At 37.1% G+C, this 20,395-nt stretch overlaps 1 protein-coding gene and 1 non-coding gene across 3 annotated transcripts in view; one reads left to right on the top strand and one right to left on the bottom strand.

Moving 5' to 3' along the window:
* The window catches only part of LOC139686109 (uncharacterized), a 179,855-nt gene that overhangs the window by 74,013 nt on the left and 85,447 nt on the right, over positions 1-20,395 (bottom strand). The window lies entirely within an intron of this gene.
* On the top strand, positions 3,200-3,272 carry TRNAM-CAU (transfer RNA methionine (anticodon CAU)). Its single transcript has one exon. It is a non-coding gene; the product is annotated as a tRNA-Met (tRNA).

Genomic DNA, 20,395 nt, shown 5'->3' with positions numbered 1-20,395 from the left:
CATTGCATCCAGGGAGTCAGCATACATTCAACAAGGCCTAACAAAAGGGAGATAGCACAGTGTTTACGGAAGAAATTCACAAAATAATAAAAAGAATAATTAACAAAAGTTATTCTGAGAAAAATACCTTTGACAATTCCTACTAAATCCCATCTTGGGAAACACTCAGGTTAGAAACGAAGGATACCTGGCGAGGATGCTTAGAAGAAGTTTTAGATACGAAGAGAGTCTTAGCACTCCACGTTTAAGATAAGTTGCCTCGTGTTAAGGGAGGTGATTTTTATTCCACTGTGCATCTATGGAAGGTTGTAAAAAGCACATGGCAAACTGGATTAAAAAATATTGTCGGGCAATGAATTAGAACATTAGATGACGCAAGGCAAAATTTGGACAAAAGATTTAAACCGAACAATATTTTATGCTCGATACTAGGGGACTTGGCCATTAAAATTGTGCAACAGCCAACCGCGGGGAAAAGGAAAGAGGCTGAGCGCAGGAAGAGATGCATTAAAGCAGCGGTAGGTGAGCTTCAAACACAAGCTCCAAACATCTATCGAGCGCAATATTTTTGGGTGTGGGGACGAGGCAGTGAGGGGGAGGATGGTGTGAAAGTGATGTGGGGGGGGGCAGGAAGGGGGAAGCGATCGCCGTAGGGCTGTGTGTGGGGAATCACTAGCCGCAGTCCAAAGGAGGGATCTGCCCAAAAACATTGTGTTGCGGCGACGCTTGGGCCATAAATATTTCGTCCCCTTACGACCTTACCTCACACGAAATTAGCACTCAATCATCATCGCTTCGGTCCACTATATTTTGCAAGCGTTGAAGGGAACATAATGAATCAACTCAGTGAAATGAATCAACATGAAATTTCGAATCCCCGATTTTGAGTGAAGCGTCGGAAGTAATGGCTGTCGGTCCAGAAACGATTAGTTGGCGTGGAAAAGGCTCTCATTGTCACCAATGCTAAATTATTACTCACCACCGTGACCAAAGTTTTGCTTTTTTTGGCAGCACTTCGAGATGAGTAGCTCTCTGCGCCATAGGAATGAGAAGACAGATGAAGGGGAAGATATGCTCTGACAAACCAATCTTTAACACCCGGAATTCAGAGCTGAGAGCAATTCTCAAATTATGCGACCAGTGCGTGGGTAAGACGACTTCGCTGAGTTTGACGTATTGGATAAATCTTTGATGAGCAAAGGGAATTGAAATATGTCCCGTTAGATCAACGGGAACATCAAAGAGAACTTTAAACATTCGTAGAAAACTTCCTTTTAGCAAGCGGGTGGGTGAAACTAATGGCATTTACCTTTTCACTAGCTGAACATATTTTTAATTCAGCTTACAACACGTTTATATTACATTGACTTATGACAGTATTTAACCTGACGTCGGGTTGGAAACATGACGTAAGTATTTATATCGTCCTTTACAGAATTCCAATTTGGTTCTTTCGTTTCGTAGCATTGGACAATTTTATTTTTCCTTAAAAATTAATAAAGGTTACATATTTTTCTTCGAGGAGGTTGACAAAAATGTGCGGGCATGCGGTGCTAAAATGGTGCTCAACTGTGTTACACATCGAATTCTTAATAGAAATAAAGTTTGAATTGACGTGCGTGGTTGAAATAGCTGCAAGTTACGAACACGGGAAAAAATGGTGAAATAAATAGAACACTCACAATCATAGACTGAGTGATTAACAATGATAACATTGTCACAATAATTAAAAACTAAACGAACATGTGAATGATTTAGTGAATACTAGCACTGAAATGAAAAGAACACAGCAAGGTACGACAATACGAGAATGAATGAGGGAATGAAACTGTTATATTAATTAAATTGAAAATGAAGGAATATTTGGGCTCCATGGAAGAGAAACCTTCACTCGTGATATTACAATGCTGCCAAAAACATGCAACAGATATACATTTAACTTCAAAATTAACATTTTAAAATGTTATACAGTCCGATAACCGATAACAATCCGGCCACAGAGTTTATTCTAATATTCTGCAAAGTGCTTTATCCTGCCCCCTATTTAACAGGGATCACAATAAATAATGCTTAGATTGGTAAAACATAAAAATTACATATTGCAGTTCTACACTGTACACTATGGATAGTCAAAATAACGCCTCCGACCTAAAAGTTAAACGCCTACTTGAAAGCTAAACCGAGCGTAGTTAAAGTGAGCTACACGTGCGGCATGGGGAAGAGAGATCATTGAATAATTGAACTTAGTTTTTTTATAGAAAAACTTGTTTTTGTGAAAAAATACCAACTTAAATGATTCAGTGAATATTAATTTTCACAAAGTAGCGCTAGAAACCATCGAATTCGAGCAGAGAGATATTAAAATTAAAGTAAAGATGGGAAGTAACTTACCATGCCTAGTCGATATTTGTCGTCAACTATCGACTATCGATAGTTGTCAATTTAAATACCAGAGTAGCCATAGTGACTCACCTGGATCTCAGATACATTTCCATCGACGGAAATATGCCATCTCCTATCTTAATCCAATTTTGAAACCCACTATCGTCGAGTGCGTCTTGGGGTTCAAAACAACATTATTGAAACCATCCCAGACTTTCAAAAGTGAATTCAGGCATTGCGTGGGAAGTATATAAGGGGGAGGAGAATTTGCAGAGGTCATTAGAGATTAGAGAAGAGGAACTAATAAGGGATTGTGTGAAATAATGACCATTTTTATGGCAGTGGTCAATAATTTCCTTTTTGTAATAGAAAATTAGAGACTACCCATCTTCCAATGGAAAAGAGTTCTTATTTAATTACAGCATAAAATCATTTACTTAAATTTAACTTTCAGCAAGATAAGTTATATGAAAATTATAAATATTAAGTAAACGTATCACTAGAAGATCATATAAAAGTAAGCACATCAACATGTTTGAACGAGCAATAAAATTAAACAAACAATTGCTGCTAGCAAAATATTTTGAAAAAATTAAATTTTCCAGAATCACTATGCAGGGTGAGAAACTATTAAGTATCTGTTTTATACAAGCAGCCAGTCTTAATGGCGGAGTAGTAGGCACTGTATGTTAACCGTGGTTCATGCATATTCGATTACAGTACTCCTAGGGGAGACCTTAATTTGTGCGGAGAAAACCTTCAAGCAATGCATACAATTGTCTAAACATATTTAAAGATATACTCCGATATGCTTCGAGCCTCGGTAGCGCAGTAGGCAGCGCGTAAGTCTCATAATCTTAAGGTCGTGAGTTCGATCCTCACCCGGGGCAGTTTTTTATCATGCCTTACTCGTAGTGTCTTAATAAAGTGACCTTTTCTCTCGATTTTCAACTTTCCAAGTTGAATATGCATTTTACAAATCTAACTAAAAAATATCTTTCGTTTTATACTCGCATCAAGCCATCATCTAATTTTTGGTTTATCCTAGTTGATATATCCAGCAATATTTTGATTTGCTCCGTATAAGCTACAAATTAGACTTAAATGGGAGTTTGGCATGCATTAACCACATATAGCATACATATTTTAATATGTCCATCATATTAGTTAATTTTACATTTGATTTGACGAAGACACCGCATATTAACTTCTCTTGTAGGAAGAATTCAAATCAAAATCAAACAAAAATCCCAAAGAAATGTTTGATTAAAAAACCTCAGCCAAATAATTAAATTATAGAGCATAAAATAAGAATAAAAATATAAAAAATGAGAGTTAAAAATTTTAAAAATGAGAGGAAACAATATAAAATAATGTTAATCCGACTTGTTATTTTTATCATCTATACGTATATCAATAAATAATACTGTGAGAAACGAAGATGGTGTGAACCATTGACTTGAATATGTAAGGTGCTATTCCTATAGCCAATATTGAATAGTTAAGAAATACTCTATACCAATATTTCGGTCGACCAGGTGACCGCCAAATATAGTGGGAAATTTTGACAATGGGGAAGATAACAGTAGCGAAGCACGGCCCGTCAAAATTTCCTGCTCCAGTTGATGGCCACCTGGTTGACCGAAATATCGTGATAGAGTTTTTCTTAACTGTTCAACATTGGCTTCAGAATACTGTGAGAGGCAGATATTAGTTTAATTTAACCGGCTAGAAGTTAGAGGCTGTCATCCCTGAGATTATTGCGGAGTCGTACATGCGATTTAACAGGGCACATTTGATAAAATACGTTTAAAACATTAATATCAACTTTTACAAAAATTATAAATTTAAAAACCTTGCTAGAACTGCAGCATAGTAAAGGAATTTGAATGCGTTTATAGGTGAAGCACAAGATGAGGAAACCTTTTGTTACTAGGATTGTTGGGAGGTAATATTGAGTACGTAGCAACACAATGTGAAATACACTTTACGTAAGGAATTATTTTTGACTAGTTGTTTTGGTAATAAAGTAAAAGGTTATATTAATTATTCCACAATATGATTTGTTACCTTTCACTCGAACCATTGTCAAGGCTTGCTATTTACACTCTGAAGTGTATTGCGAATATGAACCAAAAGTCAATCGCGAACATGAATCAAACTGTTCACCAGCGCAGATTTTCTTTGCGCATCACAAGATAAATGTAAAGCTGATGCCGAATATTCCTTCGAAAGTAGGTAAGAATATGAAAAAAACAGGAATTATTGATAGGCACGAAATATGCCCAAGAAATCCGGGGTAAGTTTCCAAAAAATGACTTAAATTGGGATTCATAAACCACGAGTAATATTTGGCTTGGATAAGGATCATCAACTACAGTTCGCATAAGAAATCGCTCACTTATTAAATGAGAAAGGATATTTGAAAATCGGAGGCTACCATAAATTTAATGTCTTGAAATTGTTTGTCACCGCAAAAAATGAAAATAACTTTTTACAACTTGGAAGGTATTCGGCAGAATGGCTATGCATTATTTTCCATTTATCAGCCATTCCAAAATTATTCTTGAAAACGTTTCGAAAAACGGAAATTTTAATTGATTTTGTTGTTGCTGTGACATCGGTAACACCTGTCCGAAAGCAAATGAAGGGAAAAAATTGATCTTCATATCTTTCAGTGCAGGTTTGTCCCGTTGATCTTCATATCTTTCTCGCTAAAAAAACAGTATTCTAATACTGAAGCAAAATAACGTAAAATAGAAAACGGGCAACCATTAAAGTCGGGTAATATAATGAAGTCAGATATCTTATATACTCCAAAAACTCCTCTTTCAAAAAACCTGGACGGATGCGTAAGCAAGCAGCACGAAGTTAGAAAAGGTCACTCTGCCAGATAAAGAAGTTGGAACTACATAAATGTAGTCGCCAGAGTTCCAATGCCGCTTGTAAAAAGGATGGCAAGCTACTTCGACGTCAATGCACAGCCATAGAGTATATATGAACGAAATTCTTTATTTTTTCATTTAGTGGCTTTCTGTTCATAAAACCTTGGTGGTTACACTTTCCTGTTCATAATTTAAGTACACAAGAGATTTCAGCTCCACCTGGCTTTGGCCATTTCTGCTTAAACTTGAGTCATGAAAACAGCAGACTCAAATGGGTTTATATGTGAAGTTTTCTAAATTTATTTTCATTTAAGTTCATTACCTGAAACTACTCGACGCTTGTTTAAGGAGAATTTGAAAACCAACATAATTCAATACTAAATAAGGCATAAAATCCTATCAGAGCACAGATTAAAATAATTTTAAAATTTTATAGACTTCTCTGTCATATTGAATATTTCTCTCCCTCGAAAATATTATTTATTACGAACCCTTTCTCCTTGAAATCTTTTTGTCATCTCATCACTCATCAGCCGAATATGAAATGTGAATTGATCAGATTTCGGATCATAAAATTATATCCACGCCGTCATTAAATCAAACCATGGTATTCAAATTGACATTTTCTCAAATTTTAATGCGTTTAAATATATATTTATAAGGGTGGATATAACCAATGTTTTACATTTATAAAATTTTACTCGTTTTAAATATAAATTACACGAGAACTTTCGTCGCACGTTTATTTGATTGCTACCCCTGGCTACATCAAGGGACAACTGAGCTTCTCATTGCGTATTTAATAATACACAGAGATTTAATAAAGATACAATTCAGGTTAAAAAGTGCATCTACCATTTTTCATGCAAACCATCTAAATACAAGAGCTAAGAAAAAAGTTATGAGGCCTCAAATATGATTCTTTGACCGAATGCTGACCCAACATCGAAAATTTGCTTTAAATTCTCTCTTTGCTTACGCGTCAGGGAGAATCAACTGCTATATGTCCCCTATGTAGTCGCGATTATTGCCAATACACTCTCATTATTAACTATTTTTTCTAAATAAATGGACAGGGTTAGACATCATACACCTCCAACAATTTGAGAAAAATAAAAGTTCGAATATAACGAATCATTTGGACTTGAGCGCATCTTTTTCATCGTTGGAGTCCCAAGTGATTTGGGTGCCCCTTTGTACAATATAAGAGTTCTATATATAATACGCACCATGGGAAACCTATTTGTAGAAAAATTTTTTTTGGTCTCTGGACTAAACAGTTATACTACACGGACTTCGTGATTTTTTACGATGGCAAATTATTCGAAAGCAAAACTCGCAGAGAAGCATAATCACATTAAATGAAAGTCAGGACAACAACACAGCGCGCAATCACCAGTGTCGTGAGACAAGTTAAGAATTAGAAAACACAAGAAAGCGTTGGTATAAATTAATCAAAAGAAAGTAGCTTATGATCGGGACGAAGCGGATGGATATATATAAGAGTGTTAGAACGAAGGAACTTGAGGAAGCAAAGACTATGGGAAGGAATGAGAGGACAATTGTTGGACGAGTGGGTACTCGTAACTGGACCAACGAGGGCCCCTGTCGAAGCCCATTCCATACCGCTGAGACGATTGCGGCATGAGAAAATAGAGCACTTCCAATCAGAACACTTCTTTGTAATGACTACGGAATATTTTTGCGTTCAATAGCGAAGTAAGATGATTAAATAGACATTTGTAATTGTAAAGATACAAGGAAATCCGAGAAACCTGTGGCCATACCTCGAAGGACCGACTTTGCATGCGGCTCATTCGACACTTAACGTGGGGCTTAGATTGTCACACTGGGAATAAGTAGTCATATATCTTAAATCTTGGGGAAAAGGAAAGACCTTGAAACGAATTAGCCTTTCAATCGGCGAAAGTTATCAGTTATTAAATTCTTCTAACTCCACTGAGAGCTAATTACAAGAGATAATTACGGAATGGATTGCACATTTTCAAACATTAATGAATGATGAATAGAATATACATGATTAATTAACTTCCAATTGCATTTTTGATTTGGGCTTCTGGGGAAGCCATGATTAGTTTACCTGTTGCAGCATCGGAATTACTCACGACAACAATAAATACTTACTCTAAATACCTAAAAGAGAGGAGATTCCAGAGATATGTAATTCCGGTGAATCTATTGATCTATGCACTTGCAGCAGTTTTCATGCAAAATAAAATCAACCAAACAAATGAAAGGCGGATACAAAAATGTTATCAGTGTCTGTGGAGCTCTAAAGAAACGTTTATTGATCACAGCGCACACAAGCGCACTTTTGGAGAATATTGACAAGGGAATAATACTCTGTTTGAGCACACAAAATTACTCATGTTAAAAATAGTTTTTTTTTTCATTTCTGGAACTCCCAGATACAAACAAATAATAAGTGCTTTAAAATTGAGCCTTGAACAAATTAAAACTAATGCACAATTGAGATTAGTTCCCAGGTTGAAATTTGCCCTACCTAAAGATTGACAGGAGAACAGATGAGTGGGAAAAGTAGGAAGCAGCTAACATCTCTATTTTAATTAAACCCATGTGAAAAATTTGCAGTTTAAAATAAATTGTTTTTCTCTCGTATTAGGAAATGAGCTACACCGGAGGAGATGGGTATGGACCAGGATTTCTGCTTGAAATAAGCATCATATAAAAAGAACTCTCTCAGAAGGATAGAGGAGAGATGCAGTGCGAAGAACAGACAAAAGATCACCAAGGAAGAAACTTTGCTAAGGATTCGAAGAATATGAGTGAAAAGTGCCAAGAATAAAAGAAGTGAGCAATCATCGTACGCTATCTGACATTGGTCGGAGAGTTGGGTGCTAAAGGCGAGAGTGGGTGGGTGGAAGAGAGGATGGATGAAGTGTACTCCTGGCGGTGGATCTCTTCCGGACATAAGCAAATCCATCACTCTTGGTAAGGTGGGCGGGGGGTGGGTTTCATCTAAAGGAAGCTCTAGGCCTGCGTAAACACCGTCTCATGTCATTTGTGAAGCAGACCCTTGTAAAAATGCGGTAAAACCTTGGAAATATCACATGCAAGCAACCAGGCCCATTGACTCCCGAGGTCGCCTAAGTGTCTAAAGAATGAGTGGTGGCGGATGCAGATGGTCCAGGCGTCCAAGCGTCGATTATCATTCGATCTACTCAGTCGATAAAGCAAAATCCTCAATTAAAGCGATCCCTGGTCATAAAGATAATCAATCAGCACTCCACTTTGTCATCAATGCACGTCCACCCGAAAATTGAAGGCAGTCTAAACATGTCCGACAGATCCTACTCTTTATCTCGCAGTAGAACCAAAGGTGATTCTCCACAATCTCCACAAAAAAAAAGCCACAAAGGCGTAACTACCTAAACTCAATTTCACCAAAGACGAACATTTCTTAGCCATTGGTGCCTGTGGCTCTCTTGGGAAGCTGGAATCACTTGTAATTTAATAACGTTACCATATTAAGCTAAGTTAACTTTTTATTAATTATAATGTACAATTTCTTTAGGCATAATTTTATATTTAAAACTAAATTACGAGAATTCGCATTTTAGGCAACGACGAAGCATTGAGAGGCATGTCTTTATAATCATTTAAGACTGATGTGGGTTTATTGGAAAAATATTCCCTCTTAGCTATGGGGCATAATAGTTACATATCCTCCTATATACTCTATATTCACTCCAATATTCATGAATTTCCCTGAATTGAAACGAAAGTATCTAGTTGCTTCATTAACCACACACTGTCCGCCACCATTGAATACGATACAACGTAGAAATTCAATCCCAAGGGTCTGGGTCTCCGAACTAAGCAGAAAGGTTACTAAAGCAGTTAAAAAATAATTCTTTTCATATTTGCATGATAGGATGGGAGATCATTTGGAAGACCTTTTCCAAGATACATAGAATTTATTTTTTTCATGGGGCCTTCCCCACCAATTAATTTCTCCTATCTTTATATTAATCTTCATCAGAATACGTTTCAAGACAACGATCTAATTTTTCTTTTCTCTAAAGGAACTATTTGTAATATATCTATATTCTCATGCTAATTTGAAACGTGTCTCGGACCTTTCAAAACGAAAACTGTGGAGATACGAGGGACCTTTGTGTAGACACCAAAGACGAAACGAGAGATTAAATCGATGCTTTCCTGCCGATAGGAATATGAGATTCCACGGTATTCCAATCGATATGCTCCGGAGTGAGGGAAGAAATCGGAACCAGAGTAAAAAAAGAGCAGAGCTGGAGGAAGCGAGGGGACAGGAAGAGAGAGGGTCATGGGACGAAGAATAAGGTCTCTTGCCTCGTCGAACAGATTCCTCCTCTGTTGCTCACGCTCCACGATGAAGGTAGGATGAGACGACGGAGTGGGGAACGAATGGGAGGGACGGCATACTCTTGAAGAAAGCGTGCAACTTCCCTGAACCCTAACCCACTCATCGACCATATCCTTATGAATGAGCCAACGACCGATGTAAGAGACTACTTCTTCCAATGCCGCATGCGGCCTTCTCCCAAGGCGGTCGAAAACCGTAAACAGGGGAATCGAGGGATGTAACGGATAATTTGATGCATTGGAGTGGGGGAGGGGAAAAAGAGTCGCGCATCATTAGTCCCCTCGTGTGGGGACACCATTGTTCCCTCTTGTGGCAAAGAGAAGAAATACGAAAAAAAAATCAACACACACTCCCCACTTTTCACATCTCGCCCCAATAGTGGAACTCCCGACCTTAAAATGCTATGGAAACGGAAGAATCCCTGGAGTCCTATGACCAAGAGTTGACTCCTCGCCTTTACATAAACTATTGTTACTCATTGCACTATAACGGGTATCCCGAATATCAAACCCGGTGTACGACGGGTGGGACGAAAGATCTTTAAAAAATTCAAGCGCATTGGCGGTTATATTTTCAAGTGTATACGGTCATCCAAATCAAGTGAAGCGATAGGAAAATTTTCACTTGAACTTACCCGATTAAAACAATCCATTGACCATAATTGAGCAATTTATCACGTCATTCTGCATATGGAACATTAGTATGCATTACGCATGCCATTATGACATTAAATTTCACTCACTGAATTAATTATGTTCTTGTTTCGATACTTCACGATATTGCAAACTTCGTGAGATGAAATTTTTCCAACAGAGACCCAAAAACGCTTCAGTATCAAATTGCAACCAAAATACCAGCATACTTGACTTAAATACCAGGGGAATATATTTTAATTTGAGTCAGCATAATTTCTGATAGCATGAAGATACAACGGAGGCTCTTGCAAGAAATTTTAATTTTAAAATAATATGCCTAGATTTAGTAAATATCGATATTAGCTAAAAATGAAAAATCAATATCGGAAATGGGATTTGCACCTTAAAAACTAACAGCCAATAGTTTACAACCTCTTGGTTTCAATAAACATAGAGTACCTTTACCAAAAACACCGCAAAATATAAAAGCCCGATCCAAATAACATATTATAGACATAAGGATAAAAAGATTTCGATCTTTCTTTACTCTAAATTACAAGAGAAAATATCAACTCCTTCCAAACTACAGTTTTTATGGTTAGCCAGACGAAATACGTCGGCTCTGGATAAAATTATATTTGAGCGCTCACTAAAAGGATACCTTGAGTGCAAGAAGGAACTACGAGATGCCCGAGTAAATAACAAGATAAAATCAGATGCCTTCTCTAGCTGCCAGAAATCAATTTCGGGTTTTTATTAACTGAATCAAGAAAACACAAACATTTATGTTGTAACATAATGAAAAACGTACTCTTCACCAATTTCGTCACCTTTCCCTCAAAGAAACCAACGCCAAAAAAGAACAATGTTACCCGCGGTACCTTAAGCGTCTTCGCAGTAATATGCAAAGTGTGTGAGTAACCACTTGGGAAGAAAGCCGAAGCACCCAACACAGATGATAATACATGCCATTCAATATGAGGTAAGAAGTTTCGAATTAGTTATCGCCGCCTTGATTAAATTCTTCCTCATTGCCGCCACTTCCCACGCGCAATATAACATGGAATGATAAAATAGAAACTACCCGGTGTCAAGTCATTGAAAACTTTACTCTTATACCGTTTAGACATGAATGGATAATTTATAGAGATATAGAGCACAACTGTTCCCGAAGTCATTTCAGCGGGAAAATCTCAGTGACAAATCAATCCGTTATTACGAATGCCTTTCACGTGTACTTATGCATCAGTGATATATCAATTCTAATTCGATTCGTTATACATTGACAGGAGGCTAAAATGTGGGAGGAAAACCAGGAAAATATTGACTTTCATTTGCCATTTAGGTACTAGCTTACTTAAAGGCGCCGGAAAGTTAGCAACAAACTCACAGAATACGGAAGCGATAGAAGGCATTTTATTAATTAAGGATAAAAATAATGAATAGCTGTGATGGAGGATGGGCATTAAAATTTTCGTCGAGAGGAATAGGCTTGACACACTAATTAGGCCATTTATACACTGTGTAGTAAAAGGACATAAATTTGGCGATTTTCAAATTTTTGCGAGTTCTAAGAAGACCATGAAGTGATTGCATCGGTGAAGTAGGGCAAAATGTATATAATATTAAAAGTTTAAATTTTCCCTGGCGCATAAAACTAACTTTTAATCACAATTAACTTTATCTATTTGAAAAACCCGTGAACACTTTTCCAGTCATATAATTAAATTACGTTTTACGTCTATAACAAACTTCACGGGTTGTCTCACTCTTTTATCCTTTGATTATACATAAATAAAAAATTCAAAAAAGCAGCAGTTTGGCCATAGAAGTATCAATCGGAATTGGTTTGCTCACATGAAAAACAGCTCCTCTGGCAAAATAAATTTAAATATAATTACCACAAGATGAATAGCAAAAACAGCGTGAGCAACAATGCTACATTGTAACATTTCTTATAGACGACATAACTGAGCATTCTGAAAAGGTAACGTCTCTTCTATTCCTGGTGTGCTGTTATAACGTAATTTGACGGAAATATTTTTTTGCACAAACTTGACGAATTAAAAGTGTGCCACGCGAAAAACTTTATTTCTATTCCCGAGGATATATCACAGAAATGCGATGGGAAATAGAAATATTTAATAAATGGTAGAACTAATTTTTTGTATTGGGAGGAACATACGACCACCGAAGGGACTTCCAGCTCCTGATCGGATAAAGCTATGAAAGTTGAAGAATGAATTGAAACATGAATGAACTTCGCAAGAGGAAATTACAGTTTTGGGATTGGAGATTGCATTTTTTTAATCATTCAGGCAATGCTATTTCAACGTGGCCGGGAACGAGATCACAAAAAAACGCAAAAATTGTGACTGAAATATAGTATATGCAACGAAATAGCAGGAAAAAATTATTTTTGTATTCTGCTAGTGAGAGTGATTCACGATAAACAATTTATAAAATTATAAAACAACATTCAAACAGGATATAGACTTATTTTTACGAATATAATCACGAAAAGGATAATCTTCGTGGAGGAATTACAGAAGCAATAGCCAAACTTTCTCCAACAAAGCCCAGATGAAGAACGTTTAGAAAGATACTGTACAGTAGAGTAATCAATGATGGAATACGGCCGTGTAACACTTTTATAATGCCTACACGCGTGTCAAAGACAAAGAATACAATAAATGTTATTTTGTTAAAAATATGGAAAATAGGATGTGGAAATGAAAAAAGATAAAAGATATCCTTAATTTTGGTAGTTAATCCAGAGGTACCTCCTATATAAGAAAGATCAACATTTTTCGTGAAGCATTAAAGATATGAAAGTTTAATCAGGGGTGAACTTCACGCTATCAAGATAAGAGTACGATAAGCTTCATATGTTCCTCATCCAGCAATGACATCAAACTGTTCAATTATAAATATTAAATTGTGATTATTTTATCTCAACTAAGTCTACGTAGGATTAAATTTTAAAGTTAAAAAAGTCTAGACGCATAAAAGATAAAACCGCCATTAAATTGATAAGATTCTTTCTGTCAATATAATTATCCCACATTTCTGAGGTCAAGATATCGCAAGCGACCGGAAGGGCATATTTTATGACCCTTCTCTAAAAGAGTTACTGTAACGCCCTCCTTGTAGAAAGTTTTCAGAACTCCCGAACTAGTTATGAAAGGGAGAGGACAACGCGGAGGAAGCACAAACTTTTTGAAAGGGCAATGGGAAATGTTGGTTGCCTACCTGCCGGAAGAGTCTCCGTAAGTACTGCGATTCGGCCGATGTGAATCAGACTTTCTTCACCAGTTCCAAAAGTTTTAGAAATACACGCGATACAATTATATCCGAAAGTATAACTAAGTAGATATGTTTATGGAATGAAAACTAATTTAGAATATACTGAACGGTGCATCAGAGATATACATATATAGTATACTGGAAAAGAGATTCGATTCCACGGCGTAGGGCTTATGTGTAAGATACTGCGACCAGAAGGCAGCGAGGCGTTTTATAATTATTATTAGAATTACAGTGAACATATATACTTTACAGAAAGCAATATAGCCAAATAAATTAACTTTTGGTTGCATTAAAAATAATTAAGTCTAAGCTAATTTATTACAAAAGAGGTCTTCATAAAATTTTATTTCTGAAAATATATTTTTACTTTTAAACTATTAATTTCACTCTGGTATATGAATACGAAAAAAACATAAACTATAATAATAAAACCAAATATTAATGCTTTGCTTTTCTATCACATTTTAAGGAAAACATTCTGCTTGTTCTGCGTCACATCAACGAGTTTTATTTAAGACACGTAATTGGAAATTATTAAATGAATGAAACAACATTTCGGTGTATAAATAACCACACTAAAAACCGATAGAACCATATAATGCCTTGACTCTTAAAAAAGAGGTTGAAATGGAAGTCATTTAAAAATTATAAAAATCTAATCGAACAAAAAACCAAGATATTGAATATGTGACACGATTGAAAAGAGGGAGAATGCCATTGGAATCGAAATAAAATTAATACCGCCGACCTTTCCTCGACATCCGACATCCATTATCTCATATAGCGGATTAGCTGGTTGGTGAATCGAAGGAGAAACAGGCGGTGAGAAGAGATTAATGCATTTGGAGCGATGGGGGAGAGGGAAGGGGGCGGAGTGAAAGAAGAGGTGATTGGAGGATCCAGATGGATGAAGGTGGGCGGGGAGTTGGAGAGGGGTGCGGACCGAAGAAGATGATTAGTAGGAGACGACGATGCAAGGTAGGGCGTGGGTGAGAGCCGAGGGCTAAGGGGATGTTTTCGCATGTAAGAGGGGGAGGAGAGTCAAGAGAAGGGATGAGGAGCAGCAGGAAGAGTGAGGGGAGCGTGCGAGGGAAGATTGAGGCAGTAAAGAATGGTTGAGGGAAGGGTAAGTCCTCATTAAATGATCTCATTGGAGAGACAATTTTAAGTGCTGGAGAGTGCGCGGTAAAAGGGCAGTTCAAAGCATGAATCCATGGCGGAAAGTCTGGAATGTACACTTTACAATATCCTGGAGACTAAAAATATATAAAATCAAGAAAGACGAAAAATTAAACATAAAAGACAATGGAAGAAATAAGAGTAAAGTGAAATTAGCTATAAGACGATAAAAAATCCATTCAATGAGGCAGGATTCCTCAATGGAATAAGATAAAATATCATAGGTTAGGTGGGTTGAGAACGTCATCTCTTGAGATGCCTAGACCATTGCAATACATAGTATGGACGCCAGATCTTCATATTTTACGTGCTAATGAGCAGATAATCATCTCATGATAAAATATGCTAATGAAGAGATGACGCACGGAAAAGTTAAGGAATGCAGATGAGTTATCAGTTTCACTAAATATATTTTTTAAATCCTTCGATCGATTCCCTGAGTCTAACGAAAGCACCTTCACTAACATACTATGTTACTAAGTTCAGATAAAATTGTGCCTTTTTTTTAAATATGACACTACTTGAAGATCAAAAGCGGCACGCTTCATCAAACTAATACGACGATTTATAGTGGTATCATGATCAGTTAATTCAGTTGTTAGGGGACCAATGTGAACGATTGGGGATGTTTAATTACCCTGAGTGTGAACTGTTTAATTCCACTGGGGCACATAAACTGGCACATAAAACCAAGCATGAAAAATGAACTTTCAAACAAAATAAGCATAAGGACAAAATTAATTTCCGCACAGTTAAGTTTAGCCTCATTGGACAGAACCTTAAGGTCTCTGCAAAGGATAAAATGCGGGCAGGGTAAATGAAAATGATACATATGCGTAACGTGAACAACTATCTATATCTAAAGGGACTGGCTGACATTAACAACAGTTGCAGGAAAATTAAACATATGAATTTGACAACATCTTTGTAAAGATTACGGCGTTCTCTGGATAAAAATGTTAACTGCAGCCTCTGTGTGAGGGATTTGAAGGGTGGAGGCCGAGGACAGGGAGCTGTGTCGCGAGTAATTTTCCGATCCGGGTTGAAGGGTGATATGGAATCGAGAGAAGGCAATGATCAGGGCGAGGATAAGGCGAACGATAAGAGGATTATGGAGGGAAGGGAATGAAGGAAGACGAGGCGAGAGGAAGGCGTGAGAAGGAGAAAGGGCATAAGGAAGTGAGGTGTGCGGGTATTGGTTAAGGCAGGCGGGGGGGGAGGGATAGAAAAGAGCGATTTGTATCGGGGCTTAATGGGAGCCGCTCGTGGGAAAAAAAATGTTTTCCAAAGATTACCTCCCCTTCTTCCGTCTCTCTCTACCCCTTCACTCTTGCCCCCATCTCTCCCATTGGTCTCGATTGGAGCCTAGGGAGCACTCATATCCTTCATCCGCACAATGGGCGCAGCTTTTTAAGATCTCAATTCTCTTTCATTTTGAATGCATGCGATGCAGACTCCATGTGCGCGCGCACACACCATCACACGTAACATACGAAGGACGGGTTATTTGAAAGGGCGGAAGACGTCGCGGGACGGTTAAGAAGCGCGTTGGGGGGCCGCGTGGCTCATCAAAAATTCTGGGCAATTGTACTCAATTAGTGAGATTGGATGCAGCTACCTGAAATGGGTGAGCTAACCTGCTCTCCTAAGCTCTCTAGTGCTAATCGGTGTCAATCAAGGACAAATAGCAAGGAGAATTAAGCATAATTTGATGCAGGATTAATGACAAATAGACTTACCGAGTATTATAAAAATTGATTAATAATCAAATCAAACGAAGGCCTTTGGGATTTGCAACGCACTCTTAGTCATCTTATTTGGATGTAAAATAAGACATAAATAATCAATGCTATTTTACTACAACGTCACGATTGACACTTACCAGTCATAGTAGTGGGTAGAATGTGATAATACCTATCAGATGTATAAATTGTCCAAATATTCTTAAATCTGGATTTATTAGAATTAGTAGACCTCAAGCTTACATTTATAAATTTCATCGTCTATTCCTTATATCTGCCGGTAGTTTCGCGAAAACGCGCATTCATTGATTAGAATTTTAATTTCCTCTGCAAAAAATTCTTTCATCCCACACCATCCATTAATTTTAAGAAAAAAACATATCATATATACCTCAATTTTAAGTTATTAGTTCATATTGTCTAATACGAGAGTGTCCAATTAAGATTTTGGTTTGAAGTTTGAGTGACACGAGCTGAAATAATTACAGGAGTGAGTTTATATCGTATATTTGCTCCTCTATTTCATACTCAAGGTAAATGAAATCCATAGTAGGAATTTAAACTAGTTTCAAATGAGTTCAATTCATAGAGCGACCAAGTTGTAACCGAGACTTAGTTAACAAAGTGATGAGGGCAGTATAGGAAACAGAGAAGCATGATCTCCAACTAACTTTGAACACCACCGTCAGTTTTTCGCACTTCAAAAAGTATTCTAACATATACTGCTCGAAACTCAGACGTGTTTCAAGTCGGTTCATTCATACCTCATGGGATTCTCGGATCTCATTCCTCTGCTTTAAAAAACCATCCGAAAGGAGACCCCTTATTATGCACGAGAGTGAAATACGTACATACCAGAAAGTAAGGAAACATCTGCAAGCATGAAAAGTGGCGCATGGAGGGAGGATTCGAAGAAAGAGGGAAGTGTGCTACGCTCCCTAAACGAAGAAGAGACACGTTATACCTGTACGTGGAATTACGAATTACCGCTACCGACTCGCAGGACGCATTTTGTGATCCAAGTTCTATGAATTTGTAATCCATATCCGCCTCCGCTGCAATGCATTCCCTCTGGATGAATGAAAACTTGGTATCATGCATATATTTCCGTCATCCGTAACTTCCTCCGGGTCCGACGACGGAGAGACGAAAAAAGGGAGCGGGACGGGGGTTCGGGTTATTAGGATGACGGAGAATAATAGCTGTGGAGTTACACTGATGTCGGAAAGTTCTTTCGGGGTTGGTGGAGTGGGCGAGGGGGCAGGGGAGAAATGTGGGGGTAGATGGGAGTCACCAGAGGAAGGAGTTGGGGGTCACACGCGCTCAATTTCCTCCCTCTTCATGCAGAAAAGAAATGGGACGCCCCGTACCATCGGAGAATTGTAAACCTCACTTCCAATCATTAAAACATTTGAGAGCCTGCTGCACCTCAGCCTACCGATCCAATGTTGAATGGAGACGGCGGAGCCTGTCTTTAAGTGGGGAGTGACCTGTTGCTGAACACGCACCGGCCGCTTCCCTTTAAAGGCCTACGAGCTTGTGTTTGGTGCGTGCACATGCTTCGTGGCCTCAAATTAGCTTTGCGCAACTGTCCTCCGTTCCTGGTGAACCCACTGGCTGTGCAACATGACGTGTGCCCAAATTTTCTAAATTGCCAAATCCCTCGGATTTTCCATCATTTTCTCCTCCGGGTTCTTTACAGCATAAAACATATCTGCATACTTCCAGGGTAAACTGATGCTCTGCAGGCAAAACAATTCATTTAAGGAGACATTTTAAGTAAAATTATTGACTTAATGAAGAGAGAACCAGTAAGTTGGTTCACGAATGTAACTCCAGCAAAAATCTGCGAAAGAAACATTTCATATTGGAAGAAAAAGCAAGGCAGAAACGTTTACAATAACACAAACGTAGACATTTTATAATGTCTCTGAATTAAAAATACTGAACTGATGAGTGTAAGAGAAAATGTGTTCAACGAAAACGAAGGAGGGAGCTGCATTGCAGATTCATCATCAATGGATATGAATCCAAAGACTGGTCTAATATAGCTCTCTAATCAATTCATCTATCGGTAGCATCTTTAATTCTAAATATATTTTTTAACTTTGAGTAACTGTAATTTTAAATGCTGTTTAGGATGTAAAAATGGTACAATCGGTGTTAGGGATTTGAGGGGATGAAATGTAAACGCTCTTTCAATGTATCCTCTTTTAACAATATTTTATTTTGTGTGCCTACTAATTTCACAGATTAGAGAAACTGGCCCAAAATATTTGGAAACAATGGATTGATTTCAGAAAAGAGGATAATATAGAATGAGACTAACGTATACATTTTCATTAAGTAGTGAAAATTGCGGAATCTACTTATCTGAGATAATGGTCGATTTTATGGATAGCCCAATGAGTTTGAAAAAGTCAAGTTTATGTATAGAGAAGGATGACAGTGAAATATTACGTAGCATAAACTTGTTCAATAAGACTATGCATTTGTTAACTCTATATCCAAAGAATTGCTCCCTATGCTACTCTCTAGTGACTAGATATGCTCCGATAACCGGCTTACGACTATATACAGGTATAACTCTTATTGGAATCAAATCCAGAACTTCTATGATTTGGAAATGATACATCCAATAGTCACATTCCATTTCCAATCTCCCTTGTTATACTATATTATCCAAACGTGACACCATAAATGTATTCATATTAAAAGGCTTCCAAAATTATTTAAATGACTTCGGCTGAACGAAATATGAAAAAATTTATACGTGAGAATGTATCATCAAAGACTCGATTGCATTTATGAAAACTGAGTTTGATAATACAAATCTTTTGTAATCAAAGAAACATTAACAATTACTTCGCTAATATAGTTAACAATATGATTTCTACGAAAATTGTTTTTGCACTTTAATTTTCATAAAGGAAAAATAAATAACAATCGACAAAATTATATTACTTGAATGATTAATCTTATTCTTTGCATTATATTTTACTACATCTCTATATGATCTTTTTGTTTCTCCGATGTTCAGAGATAATAGATAAATGCTGAGTCACACTAATACTAGAACGGCAAACTCTCTTAAAAAGCAGATCGTATTATAAATAAAATACTAAAATTTTGTAATAAAGCAGTAGTGGCGTTTAGTCTAATGGATAAAGCGCTAAGCTGATGATCGTATGACCATATTTTGATTCCGAGGCCACACTACCGAGTACTCTAGACTTTACCTGTACTGTGTAACTTTTCGGGTAAATTATCTTCCAAGGAAACCAAAAGTGGTACAGGCAAAGGAACCAATCACACTATCCTGATTTGTGAATCAATCAATCAGTTGAGGTCAGTATTAGATGAGTTCTATTCTCATTTAAAAAAAAACCAGCTTTCGGTATGATAAATTTGTTTTATAGGTTTTAATCAAAACCAATTTTTTCATCATTTGCCTAATAATTATTGAGAAATATACCGTTCAATAGTATAATTTTCTGAGAATCGAGGGAATATAGGTATAGTTAGAGGTACAAAAAAGAGTATAAATTGGAATTTAAGCCATGAGTGAGAGATTATTGAAGCATTCATTTGTATCCTCTGATAAATTTGGGTCATCATTGCGTGCATGAAATTATCGGCACCGATGAACTCATAAAGAAGCCATGATACGAAGCAATTCATCAAATATCATTATATTAATATACCCTAGAAAAACACTAGTAACTTGTTCCACAAATTAAGGGCAGTTAAAAAACAAATTACACTCAACAGAGGGTGAAACGATGAATTTAATTACGAGAGATAATTACTCGTAGATATTCAAACGGCGAAACAATTGCAGAGTGTAAAAATGATTCGCCTTGACCATAATCG

Source organism: Hetaerina americana, unplaced genomic scaffold (assembly GCF_022747635.1).
Source record: "Hetaerina americana unplaced genomic scaffold, ioHetAmer1.1.p SCAF_1, whole genome shotgun sequence".
NCBI lineage: Eukaryota > Metazoa > Arthropoda > Insecta > Odonata > Calopterygidae > Hetaerina > Hetaerina americana.
This window is presented reverse-complemented; position numbering and strand designations above follow the sequence as displayed.